General features: G+C 39.4%; 1 protein-coding gene across 5 annotated transcripts in view; it reads left to right on the top strand.

Annotated features, from left to right (window-relative positions):
* Nucleotides 1-15,857: 15,857 nt before the first annotated feature.
* The window catches only part of enox2 (ecto-NOX disulfide-thiol exchanger 2), a 166,042-nt gene continuing 158,444 nt past the window's right edge, over nucleotides 15,858-23,455 (top strand). For 3 of the 5 annotated variants that reach the window (XM_034598335.1, XM_034598334.1, XM_034598331.1), the window contains exon 1: nucleotides 15,858-16,007. The gene's annotated coding sequence lies outside the window, so the exon portion shown is untranslated. The remainder of the gene's footprint in view (nucleotides 16,008-23,455) is intronic. The other 2 variants (XM_034598332.1, XM_034598336.1) reach the window with 2 other exon arrangements.

Here is a 23,455-nt window from a genome sequence, read left to right as displayed (position 1 = left end):
GTGTCGCTGTCCACTTGTTTTTACTCGTCACTGTATTGTAAATGTCATTCTGTAAGAAAGATGACTCAATCTTTTCAGAATGTTAATTACCCGTTCTCGTAATTGCACAAGATTACCTGAGATGAACCTGCTCTGGAAATTATTGGTTACCATGGTGATTGAAAGGAGTTAAAAGGGAGCCAGCTTTCTGTAACCACTGTTTGCAACCCTGCTAACCTACAAATCCAATGGTATTTGGTATTAGAAACCTTTTAAGAGGCAAAATCAAGCAAGTCATCAAATCAGGTAGAAAAGAACACAGGCTGCAAAGTCCAGACAATGCAGGTGCAGAGAGTCTGCACACGAGCCTGCTGCTTTTGTTAGCGTTAGCGTTAACATCAGTGTACTTTCATCATTATTCAGTAACACAAGTCCTGCGCTGACAGACATCTATCTTGGAACTGTCCCACCACCATCTGCAGTTTGTTCTAATCTTTCCCAGCTGTGAGTTGCTCCTCCATTTCACTTGGAACAGTGTGTCGCGGAACAGCAGCCTCATCCAGCAGCAAACATTAAAATCAAGCAAATTTTGTAGGCGTGCTGACATCTTCGAGAATCCCTCATTTGGCACGTTTCCACAGTGAACACACAGCTGACTCAAAATCACTGGAAAAGGGTTGTACTGGGCTGCAGCACAACGAAAGATTAGCCAGGTGATGTAGAGGCAAAACACAAAAGCGATAAGGATGAAGGTGTTGCCTTAAGAGACGACTACATGTTAAACATGTTATTCTACATCAACATATCTGAAGTTGAAGATGTAGCCTTTGCTTCATTTTTATAGCTTTTTGTAAATTATCCCAGTTTTTGCACCAGAAAATGTATGGGCCTGGTTATGACAAACAGACTCAATATGGTCTCAATTTACATGTAATGGGTCTTAAACTGAAAATATCTTAAAGACCTCGTCTGAACTCATAAAGCATCAGTAATGGATGCAGTAATTCACCATACATCTTATTTAAACCACTATTAAAGGAGCCGTTTGAGGTGTTATTTATTGGTTTTGCTGGATATTAGGTTCCCTCTGTCGCTTATCTATGGTAATTTGTGACCTGTTATGCACAGCTAAGGGTGTCTGCAGGAGCTAATGCAGACATGTTAACGCTTTATGAAACATTGCACTTTTCTCCAGGCAGTAATATGCAGGTTTTTTTCTCCAGTTTTTCTCCTATCAACCAACCAACCTACCTAGCTACCAACCTACCAAGCTACAAACCTGCCTATCTACAACCAAAAGACAAACTGTCCTACTTACATAACTACCTACCTTCCTTCCTACCAAGCAAGAAACTTACCAACCAATCAATCAACGATCCCACCAACCTACCTACCAACAAACCTTTCTACCTACCTACCTACCTACCTACCTACCTACCTACCTACTTACCTCCCTACCTACCTATCTACTTACCTAGAAACAAAGCATCCTACCTACTTACCTCCCTACCTCCCTACCTACCTACCTACCTACCTACCTACCTACCTACTTACCTACCTACCTATTTACCTCCCTACCTACCTACCTACTTACCTAGAAACAAAGCGTCCTACCTACCTACCTACTTACCTCCCTACCTACCTCCCTACCTACCTACCTACCTACCTACCTACCTACTTACCTACCTATCTACCTATCTGCCTAGAAACAAAGCGTCCTACCTACCAAGCAACAACCCTACCTAACTATATACCAACTTACCAACTTACCAATCTACCTTTTTTTTCTTGTGCTAAAACCTTTTTTCTGTCACAGGCAACAATGGTGTGGAGACAGTGTTGTCAGTTGAAACTCAGTGGAATACTTTTAGATTCTTTAATAGTTTCATATTCCTGCTGCCACAAATCTTTTCCTGTCATCGTGGCACAAAAGCGTTTAACCTGTATTCACTTGGGCTGTTTGTCTGACTCGCCAGGTTCAAAGCTTTACCTTCCAGGCAGTTAGTCAGTCAACGCTCCATCACCCAATCAAAAGGCATCCATAATAACCACTGGGATACCAATTAGAGTGAGGTGCTCGTTCTCCTACACCAGATTCCGTCCTCTGTCAGTACACTGTGGTACATTAATAGGGCTGAGTAGCTGTCACAGACCAATATATCACACTTTCAAACTGAAATGGGTCGAGGTTGGAAATCAAACAGGGATTTGAAGTTACAAAAATGGAAACCGGTGCTACAGATCTGAAAAACGTATTTCTGAAATGAAACAAGTGCCTGTGCTGTGATCCACAGATATCATGTCATGATTCAGCCTGCGTCGGTGATGTTTTGCTGAGGGTGGAGATACTGCTGTTCCCCCTGACAGACAAGCACGGCCTATAAAAAGCATATTGATTGAATAGAATGGAGCTTTCTCACATCTACATCTTTTCTCATCTTGCCAATGCCCTTGAGGGTCAACACAGTGCCTTTGGTAATTGGAAATGCTGCCAAACCCTCACTGTGAAGGACAAAAACAATTTGGGCCAAGATGGGTAATAAATGGGACTAATGTCTTGTGCTGTTCAGATGCTGTCTGCAGGGCCGGGTTTTGTGTATACAGCCTCGGGCGGTGGAAGTGTTGCTCTTCTGAGGTCAGCTTTGACAAATCTCTGAACCCAGCCTGGTATAAACCTGGAGGAAAAATGAAACAGCGGGCAGCAAATATAGAAATAGGGTCTATGAAAATAATCTATATCAATAACACTGACGGAGACATGGCCACACACAAAACATTCTCCTCCAGAAATAACACAATGCACCGTTAGTGCATTGTGTTATTACGAAACATCATATTAGGAATATCACATATACTTAATGATAATAAAAAATTACCTAAACTATTATAATGCTGCTTTCTGTGTGATCCTACACCAGTAATATAATCATGAATTTAAAAGTGTGCTTTTTGGAAGAATAGAGTGTTGACGCTCTACAATTTTTCATAAAAACAATGGGTTATGTAGTAGTACCTAACACATAAGTTCCTCTACTACAATGAACACACACTCTGTAGTTTATTTTGGGTCTATCCTACATACAATGTCCTGCTGACGTAGCGTGTATTTTAAATATAGTCCACAATAAATAGACTATTTGCTTCACTTTGAGTAATGTTTGCTAAAATCCATAGTGCTTGGCTGTTTCTGGAAATTAATCAGCCTTTGACAAATAACGCTAAGTTTTCATGACCTATATTTAAATATATCCTCAAGGGGAACCAATGAGTGCCAGTGACGGACTAGGGAGGCTGCAAAGGAGCAGCAACACTTTGAAACGTTTTGATCTTTTCATGTAATTAAGTGGCAGAAAAGATTTATTTTAAGTGTAATTTTGACTCAAATCTGTGCACAGTATTTCTATTTTACATTAAACAAGCACTCATTTGAAACAGAAAGCAAGGAACAGAACACACAGCCGAGGAAAATCAACCAAACAATCCAGCATCTATCAATCAACTTTCAGGGCCACTTATTATCCCTGTCAGGCGTTTACAGGTGCAGCAGTTCAGGTCTTCTCTGCACCGCCGGCTGCCCTCCACCTCTCCCAGGGGCGAACCCCGAATGGAGATGTAACCTCGGCAGCATGTACTGGTCTGCCCCCCCATCTCCGGGCCTGGCTGGTGTCCTCCCATTAGTTTGTGGTTCACACGCGTCCAAAGGGAGAAGCCCCAGGGTCACGGTAAGCAGGTGTCGGAACTGCCATCAGATTCACTTCTTGTTTATGTTCAGTAAACATGTGGCTCCAAAGCCCCTCTGATGGTGCAGTCGGTGCACAGCCCATATTATTACATTAGGTTCAGGTCAACAAAGACCTTGAAGGAATAGATATACATTGACATATGAAATACACTTGTTCACATATTCATAAACAAGATCACTTGAACATCAATAGGTTATGTCTCTTGAGTTATTATGCAAAAAACCTAGTGAGCAATTTAAATGTGTGGTTGTATGGGTTAAACAAACATGATGTAATAATTACTGAGCTTTAAAGGTCAATAGGTTCAATTTAGTTTACCTGAGCCAGATGACCTGTTTCCTTCTGCTTCCAGTCTTAGTGCTGAGCCAAGATGACCAGCGGCTGAGTGTAGTCATATTCATCACACAGACATAAGGGTGGTAACATCTTCTCATCCAGCTCTCGGCAAGAAAGCTTAACAAGTTTACTACCCAAAATGTCAACGCTTTTCCTTTAAATCCAGTGCCACAGGCTTAATTAATGCCCATTTTCAGCCTGATTGCAGCGTTTAAGTCACGAGTTCCTTCACCATTTGTGTGTCTAGACATATTATTTCCAATGTGTTTTAGGAGTTAGATTCATCACCTCTGCTAATACACCAAGTTTGGGTAGTGCACAAACAACTGTGCTGTGCATGCTTTCTGTATCACTAAAAGCCTCTCCATCACATCTAAGTGCATTGATTTCTCTGAGGAGCTGCACAGTGGAAAACATTCTGCTTTGCTGATTCTCTCTTCACTTTCTCTGTCTACAGCACAAACTGAACTTCAGCTACAGAATAATGCAGCAGCTTCATTTGTGCATTTAAGACGTCATGCAAACAGTACAACGTGCTCAGGTTAAGACCCCTGTTGTATCACATTTGTATTCAGTCTACTTTTTTTGAATAGAAAATCAAACAATAAAGTTCTCATGCTGTTGAATTGACTAGTCCTCCATTTTACAGGGATGTTGTACCAGGATATCAACACTGGGCTAAATAAATGAAAAAGGGATTTATCTGAAATCCAGAGGAAATGCTTGTAAGATTAGATTCTTTATTCAGTCTTACAGTGATAGGGATTTTTGGGACTGCTTTGGAAGGAATTCAGGCACAGTGGTTAAGTGGTTTGCACTGTCATCCCACAACAAGAAGGTTCTGGGTTCAAACCTGCCAGCTGGCCAGGGTCTGTTCTATGTGGAGTTTCCACCTTCTCCCAGTGACTGGACACGTCTGAGTGCTGGAGCTTCCTCCCACAGACCAAAGACATATGACTCTAATTTGCCCATATGTGTAAAAATGAAAGACTGAAAAAATAAAGCATAGGATGAATTCACAATCATATACTAATGACTTTTCAGTGTGAGACGTGTAAAGGCCTTCACCCTTAAATCCCACACTAATGAACCAACACACGTCAGGCTCTTGAAAACACAGTGTATTGTATGTCCACGAATCTCATTGTCAATGAAAAAGGCCGATCAGGTGACAGTGACATGGCTGCAGGTCTCATGGGGCAGTGCAAGGTCACAGAAGCACACACACGCAGAATCAATCAGAGTGATTGAGCAGAGGCTGCTGACACGACAGGTTTGAACACTATGACAACGTGGAAGTCACCACATCCTCCAACCTGAGTCCAACCATTTAGAGTTTAGATAAAGGAGGAGATCAATTCAGGAATCAAAGATCGAATGATGCCCTGTGGGTTATAACAACATTATAATTCTATGTTAGAGTGACATAATGTTGCCTTAATGTCTAATGCTCAATCAAGTACAAAGCGTAAAGCTGAAAGTTGCTGCTCTATAGTGACACAAGGCTCAAAGACATTAATATATAATAAATTTTTATATAGTATTTCTGCAAATGTGCTTGCTCCAATACACACACACACACACACACACACACACACACACACACACACACACACACACACACACAGTTAAAACTACAACCTCATCAAATCTAACTTAACCCATCTGGATAATGGAAAGAGCCCGCTCCATCGTCCATCTTGAAAATCGACTCCACCCTTCAGGACGTGTGACAGAGACGAAGGTCATAGAACCACCTGCTCTCTGATTGGACACAGACTCGGGTAAAAACAGGCTTAGAACTTGAGCATCCTGCAGAGAGTGGGAACTTAAAGCGTTGAGTTACACACTAATTCACAGCTTTCCGTACACAGATGTTCAGACAGGTACTTCTCACCGTGTCTGTGTGTGATCTCACCACTGATATCGCTGTTCACAGATTGTATTAACACAGCTTACAAAGAGATTTATTTTCCTGTTACAAATGTATTTATATATACAATGGTTTATTTTCAACTACAGACATTTAATCGTGTTCTCCACTTTACAAGCTCAAAATCTTTTTGACACCAGTTTGAGTCCATACAAAAACACCACAGGGATCCCGAGGGCTTTGTGTTTGAAAACATAACAAACTTCTATTATGCATCACTTGTTCTGTATTGATATTTTAGGAAAGAAAGAAGCTGAAAACAAATCAAATATATTGTCAGTGAAGGATTTACAGATAAATTCAGTAAGAATATTTCCCAGACGCCTTTATTAAAAGATGTTCCTCGTAGTTCTTTACAATGTAGTTGGGGGAATATTTGTGTCTAAATTAGTTTGCTGTTGCTTATTACTTACATACCATATAGATGCAACTTGAGCTGAGCAAAGGGCACGTTATTGTGCTATAGAAGATGAAAATGTTTGTGCACTGTGTGTGTGCAGTGCTGTAAAACAAGCAGAGCTCCAGAAAATGAGTTTACCAATATCTTTTGTTCTACAGAGTTATCCAATAGAGAGCATGATACAGCAAGCCATAATCTGATTTGTCCTGTCTGTCAGGAACCAACACATTTCTCAAAGTGATTTGTAAGAGGAATTGTTCAATTGCAGCACCTCCCTCCATAGCGAATCTCCCCGGGGTTGATTTTTCAGTGACAATTATTTGCTATTGCAGAGGTTGTTTGTTCGCTCACGGAGCTGAAGGTGGCTGTAGGTCGGAGTCGCCTCATCACAAGCCCACTTGCAGATAAATGCCACGGCTGCGTCGAAAGGATGTGTCATGTTTTTGTCTGAGCGCGAGCAGCTCTCCTCTTTGGTGTCCTCATCAAAGACTCATCTTCCAGGGCCTTTGGGAAGTTCCATCTTGAAACGCTCTCTGCTCTCAGATTCTTATATTCCCATGCTTAGCATCAGCATATTATCCAGAATTTGTCACACTGCTTAAGGGCCCGGCTGAATTTGAAATTCAATGTTCTGGGACTTTTATGCAACAGGGTTTTTCTTATTGCTAATTTTACAATATCGCTGTATCTGTCTGTGTCATTTGCATCTTGCATGACACAAAGTACCTCCAATGCAGTCTTTTTATAGCCTTCCCAGCTCGATAGGCTGCAGTTAAATTTAACTAGAGATTTAATTTATGGTTATTGCACAGATGTATGTGTATGTATATGTTAATAAGGAAAACATATTTTATTTTTTGCAAACTAACATGGTAGCAGATACACCTTTAGGTCAAGCCCATTATAAACTGCCTTTTTATCCCTCTGCAGGATATTGAAGAGCAAAGCAATACAGTTCCATCATTGAATTACTGATTTTGTTGTTTTGTGTATATGTTCAGATGTTAGATTATCCTATATAGCTATATAATTACTTTTATCCAACAAATGATCCAAACAAATGAGTCCCTAATAGTGTTCGACCTTGTTTGATCTCCAATTATATAATTACTTTGTGCATAACAAATGCAAAGAGAAAATGTTTATCTGTCCTGATATTCTGTGTAATTACCCAATTATACAATAAGCCCAATTACAAGTGATACTAATGATGCGGTTGGTCATTTGAAAATTATTTTCGTCCAGGGTGGCAAATTACTGCTGTGTGGTTTCAAAGAACTGAGTGGAACAGCTGATGTTCTTCCAAAGTGTCAGATCTGTAGAGCAAAGTCTTCTTCAATCGACCGAGGGTGGAAAATCTGAAAAGCTTTAATCAAGAGAGAAGTGTGAGTTTTCATGCTATAGTCCTGAATAATTCTCTTTGATAGAATTAGAGAATAACAAACTGCCTTTGGTCTTTAAATAGTCTTGTGTTTTTTTGTTTTGTACTGATTCAGATGTGAAGATCTTTACTAAATGTTGTATTACAATGCATTCCTGAAGGGGTTTTTCTTTGAAAACTTTTGAAATTCTCTGAACCTTCACGAAGTGATGAACTGATAGTTAAAACTCTTGATCCATATGTACACTCTGTATATTTTGAGCTGTCATTTCTGTAAAATAACACTTGCATAGGTTAAAAAACAGCGAAAGCAGGAAGATTCCCTGATGGAAGCAGGAGAGTGAGCTACACAGAGCAACACACAGGAGGTGCTGAAAACAGTCTATATCATAAGCATAATGACTTCGGTAGGCACAATAGCAAAATGCTTGAAGTTAAATATAATGACACAATAACAAAATGAATGTGATTAAAGACAAATAAATGTTTAAGTATATTTCAAAAGCACATTAGAAAAATAAATGGAAACTGCATGACCTGTGTCATCTTTCATTTGCTGCTTTGTGTTTGTAACGTGTACATTAGGGTCATTTGGCAAAAAAAACTAAACAACAAACTGTCAAAATGTCATAAGCTCAAAAAACTGTTTTGTTTGTAAAGAATAACAATTCAAGATGATAATATGATGATTTTATTTTGGTCAAACAAAACCATGAATATAAGTCAATAAGCAGTACCTGCCTTCTCCACTCAGACACAAAGACTGTATCAACCACCTTTATCTGTGTTTTGGTGCTTTTAACAAACCAAGATGTGTGACAGGGTAGAAACAAAACATTCAATTGAAGAAACATTTTAAATATTATTCTACATTTTCGCTTTTGCTTTTTTTATTTTTCAGATATCAAATCTAATCAAATGGGAAATTTCATCATAAGATCACATAGAGTCAGATGATTAAATAATTACGTCATGTGTGTAATCAGCATCACAGTCACTTCATTTGAAGTGATTTGTTTTACCTTGTTTTTTCCCGATTTCAGTTCATGACACAAGACACTTCACCCAGGAAATGATATAAATTCAAAGCACGAACCTGGGGATATAATTATATAGTGATGCATTATGGGCCCTCTTTGAAATATGGAGATGTTATTTCTGTAGCTGCGGGTGAGGTCTCGTATGAGCCAATCAGTGTGGATCTGCGGAAGCACTCAGCAAATAGTGGCTTGAGATGAACTAAATTATATGTTCTGACAAGTGAAAATTACAAGTTGAGATCAAATATAATCAAAACCCAGTGTTCAATATTTCAATATTTTCAACATTGGAAACGTTCATTATGAGCAGAAAAATAAAAACTCACTGGGCGATGTTGCACACCGGCTGCTCCAACGAAGCAACGTTGTAAGAGCTGAAATTCAGTTTAGTGTGAAATCCACAAAGCACATGTTTACCAACCCAGCTGGTCCGTGATGGCGCGTTCCCAGAGAATCCTGCAGGGACGGGAGGTGGAAAACATTTAATTGGCATCAAACTTTTTTTTTGTAAATATGGTTCCTGCTTTTTAGGAGTGAGCTTGAATTAGCGGGTTACTTCTCATCCATATCTAACACCATTTGGACAAACGCAGTGAGCCTTGAGAGTTTCATTTAGACGTCATGGGACACTTGAAAAAACACTCAGGACTCGAGCTGAGTTTGATTTAATATTAAAAAAATCCTTGTGCAGCTTCAAGGTAGAAAACTGCAGACAACCCAGAGCCGTGTTGACTGAAGAATAGAAGCGTGCTTGCTTTCTCTCTCTGAGGCGCACCGCTCCTGTCGTGTTGCTTGCTCCTGCTTCTTTATGGCTTTTGCCTGTAAAAAGTTATTGCCTCATCATATATTAAGTGTCATATGTGTAAACACGACACAGATGGAAACTAAAGTGGTAAAAGATGAATACAGCACCCTCAGCATTCCAGGCTGATGGAGCCTGCTGGGTTTTTTCGGAGTTCTGTGTCACAAGCGTAGCAGCCTGGAGAGAGCGATAAATCCACAACAGAGGACGCGTATTTGCTGTGAAATCATTCTCACACACATAACAACGGCAATCAGGCTACGATCGCATGCAGGGACAACCGGCGAAACCTGTCCCCGAATGTGACCCTCAGGTGCAGAAGACAGTCGGATGGTTTAATTCAGCAATCACAACCCTGCTCAAACACATGATTGGGTCCATTTTGTCCACGTTCATTTAAAAATCCGCCACTTGGAGAAAGAGAGAGAGAGAGAGAGAGAGAGAGAGAGAGAGAGAGAGGAGGGGGGGGGAATCACACACACTTAGGAAGAAAAGACATTATTTCTCCGGTTTATCACCAGCAGATGTGATTAAAACAACCTCTGATTTCTCGCTAACACTTTCCCATCAGTTTACGGAGAAGTGGCCCTGTTGACTCTTAATGCGCGACGTCCGCGGGCAATACCCCAATCAAAGCCGGCGTTTACTGGCTGTTGCTAGGATACCAAAACTTTCCATACATGAATCAGCCCGGACAAGATGAGATTTGTGCCGGCTCAACACTTGAGCGCGTTGCATCACTCCACACACTATGCACTTCAAAAAATACTTGGGAATGCATAAGAGTGGGAAATCTAATGAGAAAAGCTAAGCAGACGGGCGGAGGGAGCACAGGCAGCAGCTCGGGACGAGATTGGACGCCTGCAGGAGGGCTGATATTGAATGTTCTCACATACACTGTTGACGAGGAGCGACATGTTTTCTCTGGTCAAAAGCGACTTGCATTGTGGGAGTAATCTGTTTTCATGTTTTTTTTTCTTGAGATGTTTTACCAGCAATGCCATGTAGCTGGCAGAAAAATCCTTTTCAACAAATACTCGGAAGGACGATGTCCATCATTAGCCCTAAAAACCCCAGGAGCTTGTGTCAACAGATTTTTTTTTCACTTTCAATGCTGAAGGAAACATGTTCGTATGAGAACAATCTTTCTATATATAATACATCTATGTGCAGATCCAGAATATGAAATGTGGTTGGCCCCTGAAGTGATCGGTCAATAATTCCTTGACTCTTCACGATGTAAATGGCAATAGTAGTTCACAGGTTTTGCCCTGTTTTATGTAATAAATATTTGTGTATCCTATGTATCATGTTTTCCCATAATGCACCTCAGATTTAAAAGCATTAAATATTAAATTTGCCAAGAGTTTTTATTTTCAGAACAGTTTTGAACCTAACCCTAACCCATCCCCTGGTAAACAATGCATCACCTACAGAATAAGAAATGGTGCATGGAGGTTGGATATTTGGGTCCTTTGTGTAAAATGTGACCTACTATGTGGTTTACATTGTTAAAACTCTGCTCAGGTTTGGACAAAATTAGTTTTATATGAAGTTTATTTTAAAAGATATATACAGTAGATGTCTCTAAATAGGAGGCTACAGCCATTAGAAGGTTAGCTTAGCTTCGCACAAAGGCTGCAAACAAGGGACAACAACTCGTCCAGCTCTGTCCAATGAGACCAAATTTACCCGTCTATAGTTCATTGATTAGCACATTCTCTAATTATTACAAAATTTAAATGTAGAAACATGATTTGCAGCTTTTCAGATCACTCCGCTGCTGGATGTGCGGCAATGTCACAAGACAACACACTATTTACCTATGACTTACCTGCGACAGCCAATGTGTTAAATGTAATCACAGGCTGGATAACGTGCAGAAGTAAAGTATATATATCTTGAATGACAAATATTTATTAATGGCAGCAGCTTCACATGGCGGTGATGGGGGGAGGATGACTGCTGTCACAGCTGAGAGCAGGGTTCACATCTACAGTCCTGATTGAAATTATGGGAAGATTGTGGTTTTGGTTTGATGTAAATGATTATGATGTATCTGAGGTCACTCTCTTTTAAGAAATGTTTTGAGCCATTTCACCTTTATTGATTGGACAGTAAGCCTGAAACAGTGTTAGAATCCGGGAACCCTGGAGGTCCAGGTGAGCTAAAGTCTCTTTCTCTATTAAATCAGACCACAAGTGTGTGTGAGCAGCTAAACTCAAGCATGACAAAGCTTAAACAGGCTCATGTGCTCATGCCTCAAATTTGTAGTTGACAAAGTTTTCCAAGTTTTCCAACTATCCCAGGAAGTAAACGACTCAAACCAGAAATTTAAATCGTGTTAGTGGGCTGCTTCCTGTACTTAAGGGAAGTTGAAGTTTCTCTTATGTGAAACGCCTTGGGTGGACTAACTGCAAATTGCACGAAAAAATAACCCCAACCTGCTCATACGACTCCGGGCTGCTGTTGTGCTGTGTGAGAGCTGTGCAGTAGGTGTCTAATTGAAGCAACCTGCTGTGAACCAGGCAACGATACATCTTTCCAGCTGGGGGAGACACGTTTACTGGGATTATGGCTCATTCGGGAATATTAATGGCTGATTAAGTATTAATAGATCTCCTCAGATCAGTATTTACACTGTACCAGTTTCCAGTTTCTCCCTTCTTGCTGGAGCGCATGTGACTGAGAGAGCTGTAATAGGTGTTCTTGCATAAAGAAGAAACGGCTACGAAAAAAAAAAAATATCGATTGCCAGGTAGTCAAACCCAGGGCACACAAACCGAGGAAGATGAATTCATGCTGAGTAGTCAAAACAGTAGTCAAATATCATCATGAGCCTGGGGGGGGGGGGGGGGGGGGGGGGGGGGGGGGGGGGGGGGGGGGGGGGGGGGGGGGGGGGGGGGGGGGGGGGGGGGGGGGGGGGGGGGGGGGGGGGGGTTGAGCGCAAAGAAAGCATTAGCAATGGTGTAATTGGCTGCAAATGGTCCAAAACACTTAATGATGTGTGAGTGGAATGTATGCTGGCACATAAAATAATCCCCTTGTAATGAGAATTCACTAGATATCATTGGCTTTGTTCATGCCCCAGCATCTCTGAGAGAGCTTAGCCACTAGAACAGTAACAATACGCCGTGGAGCAGAATACATTAGAGAGCAAAGTAAAATTACACACAAAAAAATGAAGTGGTATTAAATGGCTCTTCTTCTTTGCTTTCGGATGATTAAATCAATATGTTTTTGTGATGAGGGGCAGGTTGTCGCCGTCGTCTCTTAACAAGATGTACTTTCTGAAGTGGTGAGAGGGTACGGAGAATGGGGTTTGAGCTATTTTGGTTGTTGCAGATTAGGAGGCAGACAAGCAAAGCCTCGCAAATCCCAAGCCGGGGTACCGCAGGAGGAAAATGAAGAATGAGAAGTTTGGATAAACAGCTCACAAAACCCAGACGTTTGTAGTCCCACTTTTTCCTCCCTCGTCTAATTCAGGTCGGCTTGGAGAGGAAAGTTGTTGTCACATCTTGGAAAAAGTATTCAAATCCTTTACTTCAATAAAAGTACCTATGAATTTAAATGTAAAAAAATAATCCATTCCACATAGAAGCCCCTGCACTCAAAGTCCTATACAAGAAGTTTTTTTAATCAGATAATATGTACTGAAAAGTATATGTGAAGTAAAAATATTTGCCCTGTGCAGAAAGTTTCCCCCTGCGACTGATATGTTGTGATAAAGGACATTGTATTTGTCATTGCTAATGCTAATGCATGAATGTTGTATGTTAATGACATATCCACTCAAGGTGAATAGAGCCAATTTTAAATACTTTACAAACAATTAGGTAGATTGGTCCAATTGGTTCCAGCCCAGGGGTCAGACCCCTTCAAACAGCCATTGAATAAATCATGAGATAATGGGGGGGTACTTTTACCTCTTTGCACTCAAAACAATTCTGCAAATGAAACCACAGAGTCTCCCCGGGATATTACATTTTCATCCAGCTACACTGCATCACCAAAATGTTCTATTAACATAATCAAGATATGTTGTTACCTCAGCCAGGCAGCCTATGTTTTCACACCTGTCTGTTTGTTTGTATGTTTATTTGTTTGTAAGCAGGATTACACTAAAACAACTGAAGGGATTTCCATGAAACTAAGTAAAAGGGTGCAGTATTGGTTCGGGAAGAACCCGTGACATTTTGATGTGGACTTCTCTTTCCTTAACATTGTGAGATAGGGTGTTTTTAAAGATTTTCACAGTTTTCACAGGGAATAATTCACAGTTTTTGAAAAAAACTAGGCAAAGGGAGGGAAGTGATAACTATGAGTTTGTGCTATTTATTGCTGCTTGACTGAATTTGAGGGGACTGCTGGGCCTTGACAGAGGTATGGGCTCTACTCAGTGCCTTTAATTTATGTTTTGATAAGGTTAAATGTTCAGAAAAACACAATTAATTTCTGCCAAAGTAGTTGACCTTGCATCCACTTGTTGTGATGACAGCCTTAAACATGATGAGGAGCCACAGACAGGCCAAAATGGTTGACAAGCTTTTTGATTTAAATACCGGACAATTAATTTATAAGTTTATTGTCTGCTCTAATTTGTCACTTCAGAAAGTTTCACGACAAAATGTTCCGGACAAGAAGTAAAAAGTAAAATAAAATGGAAGTAGTAAAATAAATTAAATTAAAATTTTACACTTGTCACAAATGAACATTTAATTTCACTGTGAAGTGTAAAACATATGAGGTATTTTGTGGATATTCTTCTTCAGGGATTTCAGTGACTAACGTCCTCCTGTAAGGACGACTCATGCAATTTTAAATTTAATCAACTCATTTTACATTATAGTCTTGTTTTAATTTGAATTGAGATTTGAAGGGAAACCATTAAATAAGTGCCGAAGAATAATGACAGCCGTAAAAGAGGGGGACGACTCCTGATAAACGCAGCAGATGGACAGAAATTAGTCTTCTGAGTCTTTAAAAAACTGCTACAGTTAAAACTAAAAAGAAATATGTGTGCTGCCAACTCCAGGAGGTTAAATTTATATTTTATGTAATCAAGAAAACCATCTAATATCTTTTAATGTAAAATAATATGAGGAATAAAAAGTGAGTATATCTGAATAAAAACTGGACTGAATATCCATCAGAGCACGAGCTGTCTGAGGTTTCTGCTTCATTCTGACCTATAAATTCACACTCTGTGACCCTGCAGCTCAGTATCCATGACTGAAACAGTCAAAATACACAAATACCTGCATCAGTGCAAGGCTGTCGACCCTGTCAATCATTTTAAACGATTATAACTGGATCATTGTATAAAGTGCAAAAACAAATAGACATGCATCAGCTTTATTTCACTGAACCAGAGGGAGTTGATACAAGTCTTAAGTAGAGCTACTGCCCACAAAGAGTTTTGAGGAACTGAATGTATGTGTACATGCACATACTACTCATATACTGTATTTTTTATTTCAGTTTTTCTTTATTTTCCCACTTACTTCATTTGTTTGACTTTATTTATTTATCTATTTGTTAATGATACATTTTTCCACCTACTTAATTTATTCAACTACGTATATTTATTTTCCCAATGCACTTTATTTAATTAACTTTAGTACCAAGTTTTTTTGTTTAACTTTATTAATTTATATATCTATTATCTATTTTTCCACCTACGTTACCTGTTAAGCTGAATTTATTAATTTTCCTACTTCCTATTACATATCTATTTATTTTGTGTTTGTTCAACTTTGCTCTTATTGTTTGACCATGTGTATTTTCCCGATTGTTGTCATTAGACTGATTATAGTCACTAGACATTACTTTTACTGCACAAACATAGTTGGTCAATAGAATATAAGATATTGTAATTCTTACTGTATTGAGTAAATACTGGGTATTTGAATTATTACAGTGCTGAGTAAATGTTAAATATTTTAATTCTTATATTTAGTAAATACTGGATATTGTAATTCTTACTGTATTGAGTAACTACTAGATATTTTAATTCTTATAATGAGTAAATACTGGATATTAGAATTCTTAAATAGAGTAAAAGCTGGATAGTAAAGGTAGTAAAAGTAATCTGTGAATACTCCTCATGTTGTATGTGTGTTTACATGTATTTTTCACAGCACATTCCTCTGACATGCGCAGCAGCAAAACGAAACCACCCGCAGTCGACCAAAAAAAAAAGAAAAAACGTCAACAAAAAGCACGTGTCGCCCTCTCGCTTGCCGTACTTGGCTCCGCCATTGTTATAGGCAGCTTCGTTGCTAACCGGACGTCTTCATGGTTGCCAGGAACAAAGCGGTGAGTTTCCCATGGAGGTGTCGGGAGGTTTCCAGGGGCGCACACGGCTCTGAGGAGGACGGACCAGGTTTCCAGGTACTTTAACTCTTCCTCTTCCCCCCCCGCTGTCACTTCACCGGTGCTTAGCAGTTAGCATTAGCATCTGTCACAAGTTTGCTCTGAGGCTCGGGTGGTGAAACTTTGGTCGTATTTCCGTGTTTGGTCGCTTTTGTTTTGTCGCGTGTGAAGCGGCGCGTGGTCAGAAGTTTCCCGGTCTCACTTCCGTGCACTTCCCGTGAAGTTGGGAGAGTTTAACACCCGCTGCTGTGGCAGGACCTCAGCCGAGCGGAGGGTCAGCTCCCCGGTGACAGCTCCACGGTGCTCTCCAGCCTCCACATGTGAGTCCGTCTAACTGCTGGTTAGTCCGGTGTCCTGTTCAACATGCCCCCCCCCCCCCCCCCCCCAACACTTACAGGAGTCCTGTCGCTGTCCAAACCAGAATCTGTAGAGCAACATGCAAGACTGTGAGCTCAGGCAGCAGCGGATTGCACCAGAGTTTAACTGAGTTTTATTGTAAAGGCCTAAAAGACCAAATCTTCTTTCACTTACATGCATCAGTTTTCCACCATTTAATGCAAATCGGTTGCCTTGAGGTGATTCAGGCTGGACTGGCAACAAGAGATGCAACATGCTGCACCTGCTAATGCACATTATTGTATTATTCTTTATTTTACTGTTATCTGCTGCCTGTTATCTGAACCCACGTGTATCAGGGTTGATGTGATTGATTAGTGAAATATTGTTGAGGCAACTCATGTCTGTGGAAAGGAAAGAGAGTGTGTTTGACATTGTGTGGTTGAGGTTTTACTGAAGTCTGAGATCTGCTCCATGGTCGAGGCTTGTCTGGGATTACGAGGGGAAATGTAGGATCATCTGTGGTAAGGAAACTGGCAGATATGAGGGGGTAATGTTGCTCATAAATGGTCCTGATATGAACTTTCACTGAACTGTCATTATGTGGGTTGAGAGAAAATTGTCCCCATAACAAAAGTACAGTTGTATTGGACCATTTTATTACTTATTCATGGCTGCTAGTAACCTACACTGTCAAAATGAATGAAGAAATAACTAAATACTCATTAGGTATGAATGTTTTTATTGATTAATGTCTTTAAATATAATTTTATATTTAACAAGTAATAGTTTATTCTACAGAAGTTGACACTCGTTGAAAATGGCCAGCAACTTTCTAAGAAGTCAAGTTGATGTCTTCAAATTATGTGTTTTTATTTATCTAAAAACCAAAGATATTCAGTTGGTAATGACACAAAACAGATAAACGCTGCACATTTTTCCCATTTGAGAAGCAGCAACCAGAGAATATCTGCTATTTGTGTATCAATAAATGACCCCTGTTTCGTCTCTGTGTGCTGCAGAGGACTTTGGGTCATCACAGTTGTTTTTTTAAAAGTGCCATATGAATAAAGATGAGTTGAACTCAGTTAAATGATTAATTCATCATCAAATTCATAAGACAACTATAGTGTTTGTGCTCTGGGGTCAAGTCGAATGTCAAAAACTGTTTGCAGGAAATATTTTGAAGTCCCATCATTGTGCTGCGCTGTTAAAAATGAGAGCAACACAGTTTTGCTCTGTGCAGCAAGACAGTTTTATGAGCGCCCTGAGAGTGATATGGAAATAATAACTATCACCGTGTGGTCCTTATTTAAATGGTATGAAAACCAGACTCTGATTAGGGCATGAAAATGGAGAGCTTGCCTCTAAAAATATGGAGGATCATTACTGAAGACACCCCCCCCCCACCACACACACACACACACACACACACACACACACACACACCACCCCCCACACCCAAACATTCATTTCCAGAAAGGCTCAGGATGAGGAGCATTTCTTCGGCGATTTGAAGGATTATTGAGTCATTAATGGTCACCTAATGCTCGTGATATATGAGGTGTCACGCAGGTGTGAAAATCTAGGTCCAGTAATGAGCTAAAGCGTGTCTTCACAGGTATAATCCTGAATCTAGACTCCACATTTTGCTAAGAGAGGCGACACGGATGGCAAAGGTTAATCCTCCTATTTATTAAAAACGGAGAATGCCATGTGTTCTGGCCAAGTCTGAGTCCCTGTTGTCAAAGACATAACCAGAATCTGTGCGGCAGAAATGACACTGGAATTACTTTCTGCATTCAAGCAAACCAGTGAAATCCTGTAAGAGCATAACTGCACAGCTATTTCTATCTGCTGCAGAGATGTCAGCCAATATACGTGATGTTTAATTTTGTAACTTTAAGCATTTCCTGTTTTGTTGTGTGGATTTATGGGAGGTGATTCATAATATGATTTAGTTTCTAGTTAATTCCTTAATAAGTATGACACGTGCAACCATGCATATATAACCATAGCTTTAATCAAAAGACTGTGCCTTTAAGCACAATGATTTAACAATTAACAAAAACTCAACTCCCAACAATTTTGATCATCTATTTTAGAGCAAAATCTATTTATCGACACTATTTCAAAACAAGTCCGGCATTTTTTGTTTTCTTGCTGCTTTTTGGCGAAATAATTTTATGATTTTCCAATGAAATTTTCAACATAGTAATTGGTAACTAAATTTGATACATTTTTAACAAATGAGGCCAACCTCACACTAAAACATTTAAATTGATTGCAACCTCTTAGCAAAAAAACAAGTTTTAAATCTTTTATATTTTGGAGTTCAGCATTTCCAGTGATAGTCCCACGTTCACAATATTTAATCCCTTTTTGTTGTGTTGTGATGTGAAAGATTAGGTTCAGGAGTTCACCTGCCTCCTTCTACTTGGGCCTGATTTATTTAAGCAGTGTTGAGGACTGCACGACCAAGATGTAATAGGGGTGTCAATATTCGTCATGTCAGCAGGTTGTGCTTCATTAATCTGCCTGATTGATCCAGCATCCATGTGCTTCAATGACCTTGCTTTGCACAAATAAGAACTGCAGCCATGCCAGTGATACCTGATCTACTTGCTCTGTTGATGGATTTATGCTTGACTTATTGAAGGCACGAGACAGAGACAAATGTGCACACCCAAGCTGTGAGTGCAGCGCATATTCTTCATGTGTAACACAAGAGGAGGCCTATTGTGACATTTTATGATGTAATGCAGTGATGACTGTGGAAGCAGATTGAAGTCATTGTGGTCTGTTGTATTTTTTTTACGTCTGATCATGTGTTTGTCATCATTTAAAGGAGACCATAGAGATAGATTACGAGAGGATGAGAATGTTTTTATTGATTTACATTTATTTGATTAATTTATACCAGTGGCTACAATCATAGAGGATTAAAAACTTAATGGCGAAGTTGCACAGCCTCAATTGTCCAATTTCTCTTTATAATATAAAACAGGCTACAAGCTACTGAGAAATTCACTTTTCAGAGTCGATGTTTCTCAGTTGTTGGACAGTTATTCCGTCTGAAATGGTCTCAACATGTTCGGATGGAGGATATATTGCTTTTTAATCAAGCTGAGGATCAAACTGACAAAATGTTCTATTTTCAATAGATGACTGTCTGTGACACATTTAAAGAACAATGCAGCATTTGTTGTAACAAGGGGGTCATTTTTTATTGGAAAATAGCAGAACAAACAATAGAACATGAGGATTCAGTGTTCCCAATGAACTTTCATAGACCGTGGCGACCCACCATAATCTATTTTGTCTTCCCACCGTTTTATAATGATCACATTTTTTTTCCACCTCTCATACTAACATCGAAGATCTCTCACTTATTGTTTTTCATTGTAGAGCGGTGTGTTGTGGTCTTTGTTCCGCTGTTGCTCCCTCGCTCACAACCACATTCACCTGTCTGGCACGGTTGGTTTGACATTGGCAGTGAGACGTCCTGCTTCTTTGGTGGATTGTCAAAACATCCAAAAAGCTTTTACCATTCTCGGCAGGCAGGCCGAACTCACCATTCAACTCTGCTTTAGCTGTTTGCATTCCCACGGCGGGCAGGCAGTCACTCCAGTGTGCATGAGAGTGACCTAAAATTACTAAACATAAAAGCTCTATCCTATTTTTACAAAAAAAATATTTTACTTAAACATAGCTGTCCATAGCAACAATAATACCTACACATTTGCCATGAAACCATAATCATAGGTTTATTCCATAACCAGATAAACTAAATCCCAAAAGGGTTTGGGGGAAATCGCAAATGTAACATCATGAATGGCTTTACTAGTCTTCTTTGTTAGAAAGGACTTTCAACTTCCATTTAAAAGAAAATTACACTGTTTGTTGTAATCTAGTACTGTATACTATTGTAGTAAAGTGCCCTTGCAGTCTTTATTTTGATTAAAGGTACATTTGTCTGCACTACATTTCAGATCTCTGTTCACTTAAAGTGGACGTCATAGGGAAGGTGACCCTGCTGCTTGGAACAGACCTAAGCTTGAATAAAAAGCAATAACCTTACATTTTAACTGAAAGTCTGTCCTGCATACAAATTCATAGACTATTCTCACATTATGAATGATATCCCTACACCTTATTGTAATACTGCCTGAAGATGATTACTCACTGTAATCCTATCATTAGAGTAAATGTAAACACTATCATGGCCTATCACTGACCTGTCAATTAATATTACTATGTTGTTGCTTGCTCCATTGTTTGTTATTAATTTTAGACTGTCCTCTCTGTTTGGTTGCACCCTGTGTAAAATTGTCCTGGCACCGTTATGATTTCATTCCCAAAATCTGTCTGACTAGACTCTCCTGCCTGAGGCCAATACAGCTAAACTTAGCTCGGTGGATGGCACCATGTTGAGAACATCTCCCATGTTCTGGACCAAATTGTTTTTGTCCCACTTGAGGTGAGAAAAGGTGACATTTCCCATTATGAGATGTTTTATTGAGCCTGAAGGGAATTCGGGAGCTGGATAAAAAGAGGGAGGTGGGTGAGAGGGTGCCATTTGAGTGAATCAATAAATGTGTGTATTTTCTATTTATTATTTTGGGTCTGTGAATACAGTACATTCAAAATGTAGAAGAGTGGATAATGAGATAAAATCGATGAATCTGTGCCTGATAAGGTTTTTTTCCTCCTATGTGTTTTTTGTTTTATCTATAACATTGTGAAATTTGTCTTGCATCACAACAGCAGCTCCATTTACAACATTAAATACTACACTTAAGACAAGAAAAACAAAGGATACATACATATAACATCACATTGATCCACAAATGACAATTAACAACGTGGGATTAAGTTCCATATTTCATTTTTTGGATCGACTGGTGCACAAACGAGTGCTTCAGTCCAACCCTATTGAATCATTTCAAAGACAAAGTTATCAACTGAACTGATATTGACAATCTCTCCACTTTCAAGACTCAAGTTTCATTAAGTCACATTAGATGAATTACTTCTTCACATTGAGACCTCTCCTTAAAATATGTAACATAAACAAAATCATTTCTCATTTGCCTTAAACCACTCTGCTAGCGGCTTTAATTTCCTTAATTGCATTCAACTGACTCCTGTACTGTGATATTCATATTTCTATTTAACAGAGCTGCATACTTCAAGGTTGTCTTAATTTAAATTGGTAAGGCACTGTAGACAAGTTAGATTCCTGATAGTAACATTAAGAAAATGTATAGTTGAAGCTTCCCTTAAACCCATTCTAATAGCATTCGGTGTCAGTGGTCCAGGTAGATTCTACAATATAATATCCTTGGAAATAGGAATGTCTTGGAAGTAGGAATGTTGGTTTGTGATTATATCTGGATGCTGTTTTCAGTCAGCTTTTTGTGGCTATTTGCTGCTATGTATAATTTTTTTCAACTCATAGCGGGTTTGACATTGTCAAATCTTTTCAGGAGAAACCATTTTCTTGCTGCCACTTCTCATTCTTTAAAAATCTGAAGTGACTGAAAAGTCTTTACCCTTTTGTTAGTCAGTGAAATGTACTGACAGCCAGGAAGATTAAAATTTTTAATTGAATGGTTTTCTGCTTAAATATTACTCAAACATCACTCAAGGTTGTTCACTGTTTGTACATTTGTTATTTACGCCTTTATGTACACCGCAAGAGTAGACGAGAGGGTAAAATTGACATGCAGATGAAGCATCTTAATTATAGTCACCTCCCCTGTAAAGGTGTCATGCTACCTTCTGTTCTGCGTCACTCAAATGGCTGTTAAAAATACATCTATTTCAGAAGTTTAAACATCCTCTACCTTTCTGGTCCTAAAATAGACTGGTGTAAATGACAGTATGAGAGCATATGCTATATGCTTCCCAGGAGGCTAAAAAAAAATAGAGCAACGGACTCGCTCATACTCCAAGAGTCACATGGGAAATGCTGTAGGCCGACGTATGTTACATATAGAGGGTGAGTAAAAATTCCACAGTGACCTTGCAGTGTACACCGAGGATAAACAGAAGTGCAATGCATTGGTTTTACTTTCAGGGCATAGTTCAGTGCCTGATAACGGGTTCCATTTAATCCTAAACACTGACCTGCTATACACAGCCTTTTTTTTCCTCGGGCAGACTGAATCGCTGTTGAGATTGGTCTAACCGCCTCGCAACAATGTCCTTTATCACTGCCTGTGGTCAGTTATTTAGGCTATGTGGCTTTCAGCTTATGGGGTAAATCTCCTCAGAAGATCTCAATAGGTGTTTGATCTAATGTGAAGTTTCCAAAAGGTGTGAAGTAAATTAATTTCATAGCCCAGTAAGTCTGGAAGCTGCAGTGACATTGACAAGTGAGGGTGTGGGGGGGGGGGGGGTTCATCCTAATCTGACGCAGACATGGCAAGTGAGAAGCGATTACGAATTGTCAGAACAATCTGAATCACATGAACCTGTACTTAACAATAAAGCCTGGACGATTTATTGGTTGCCTGAAAATAATTTGTCTTTCACGGACATATTGCTATCTGTGTTTGTTTTCCAACATGCTGGGATATGAAAACATTTATTTTACAGAATAAACAATGCAGGAAAGAAAATCTTAATTCAACTTCTATATATTTTGATGTTTTCCTTTTGTTTGTTTATTTTTTCCACGTATAAAATTGATCATAGACCATGTCTTCGATGGAATTGATAAACAATCAAACCGATGACCTGCAGCAATCTTCTAAATTCCCATCTTTTATGCAGTGCAGGAAATGTTGTTGTGTTCATCACGCCCCAAACACGATCAGTGTTACGTATTAAACAACAACAGGAGCTTTACTTTCCTCTTTGTTTTTCCACGGATTACCTGATCATCTCATGATGTTCTCCGTGCTTTCAGCCTTTTTGGTAGTTACCTTCACGAATGTCATATTTTTCGAAAAATATGAAAGCCACACTTTTAATCAGGCAGTGCTGATGGTGGGTTACAATTTTTGTGATTGAACTAAATCTCCAGTTGTAGTGATGAGCTGTGAAGACTTTGATTAGAGCAGGAAGTGGTTACAACAGCACTGCATACTTTACCCTTGACTATCTTGTCCTGTTTGAATGAC

This window comes from Hippoglossus hippoglossus, chromosome 10 (assembly GCF_009819705.1).
Source record: "Hippoglossus hippoglossus isolate fHipHip1 chromosome 10, fHipHip1.pri, whole genome shotgun sequence".
NCBI lineage: Eukaryota > Metazoa > Chordata > Actinopteri > Pleuronectiformes > Pleuronectidae > Hippoglossus > Hippoglossus hippoglossus.
The sequence above is the reverse complement of the archived record's forward strand: the minus strand, read 5'-3'. Positions and strand labels throughout refer to the sequence as shown.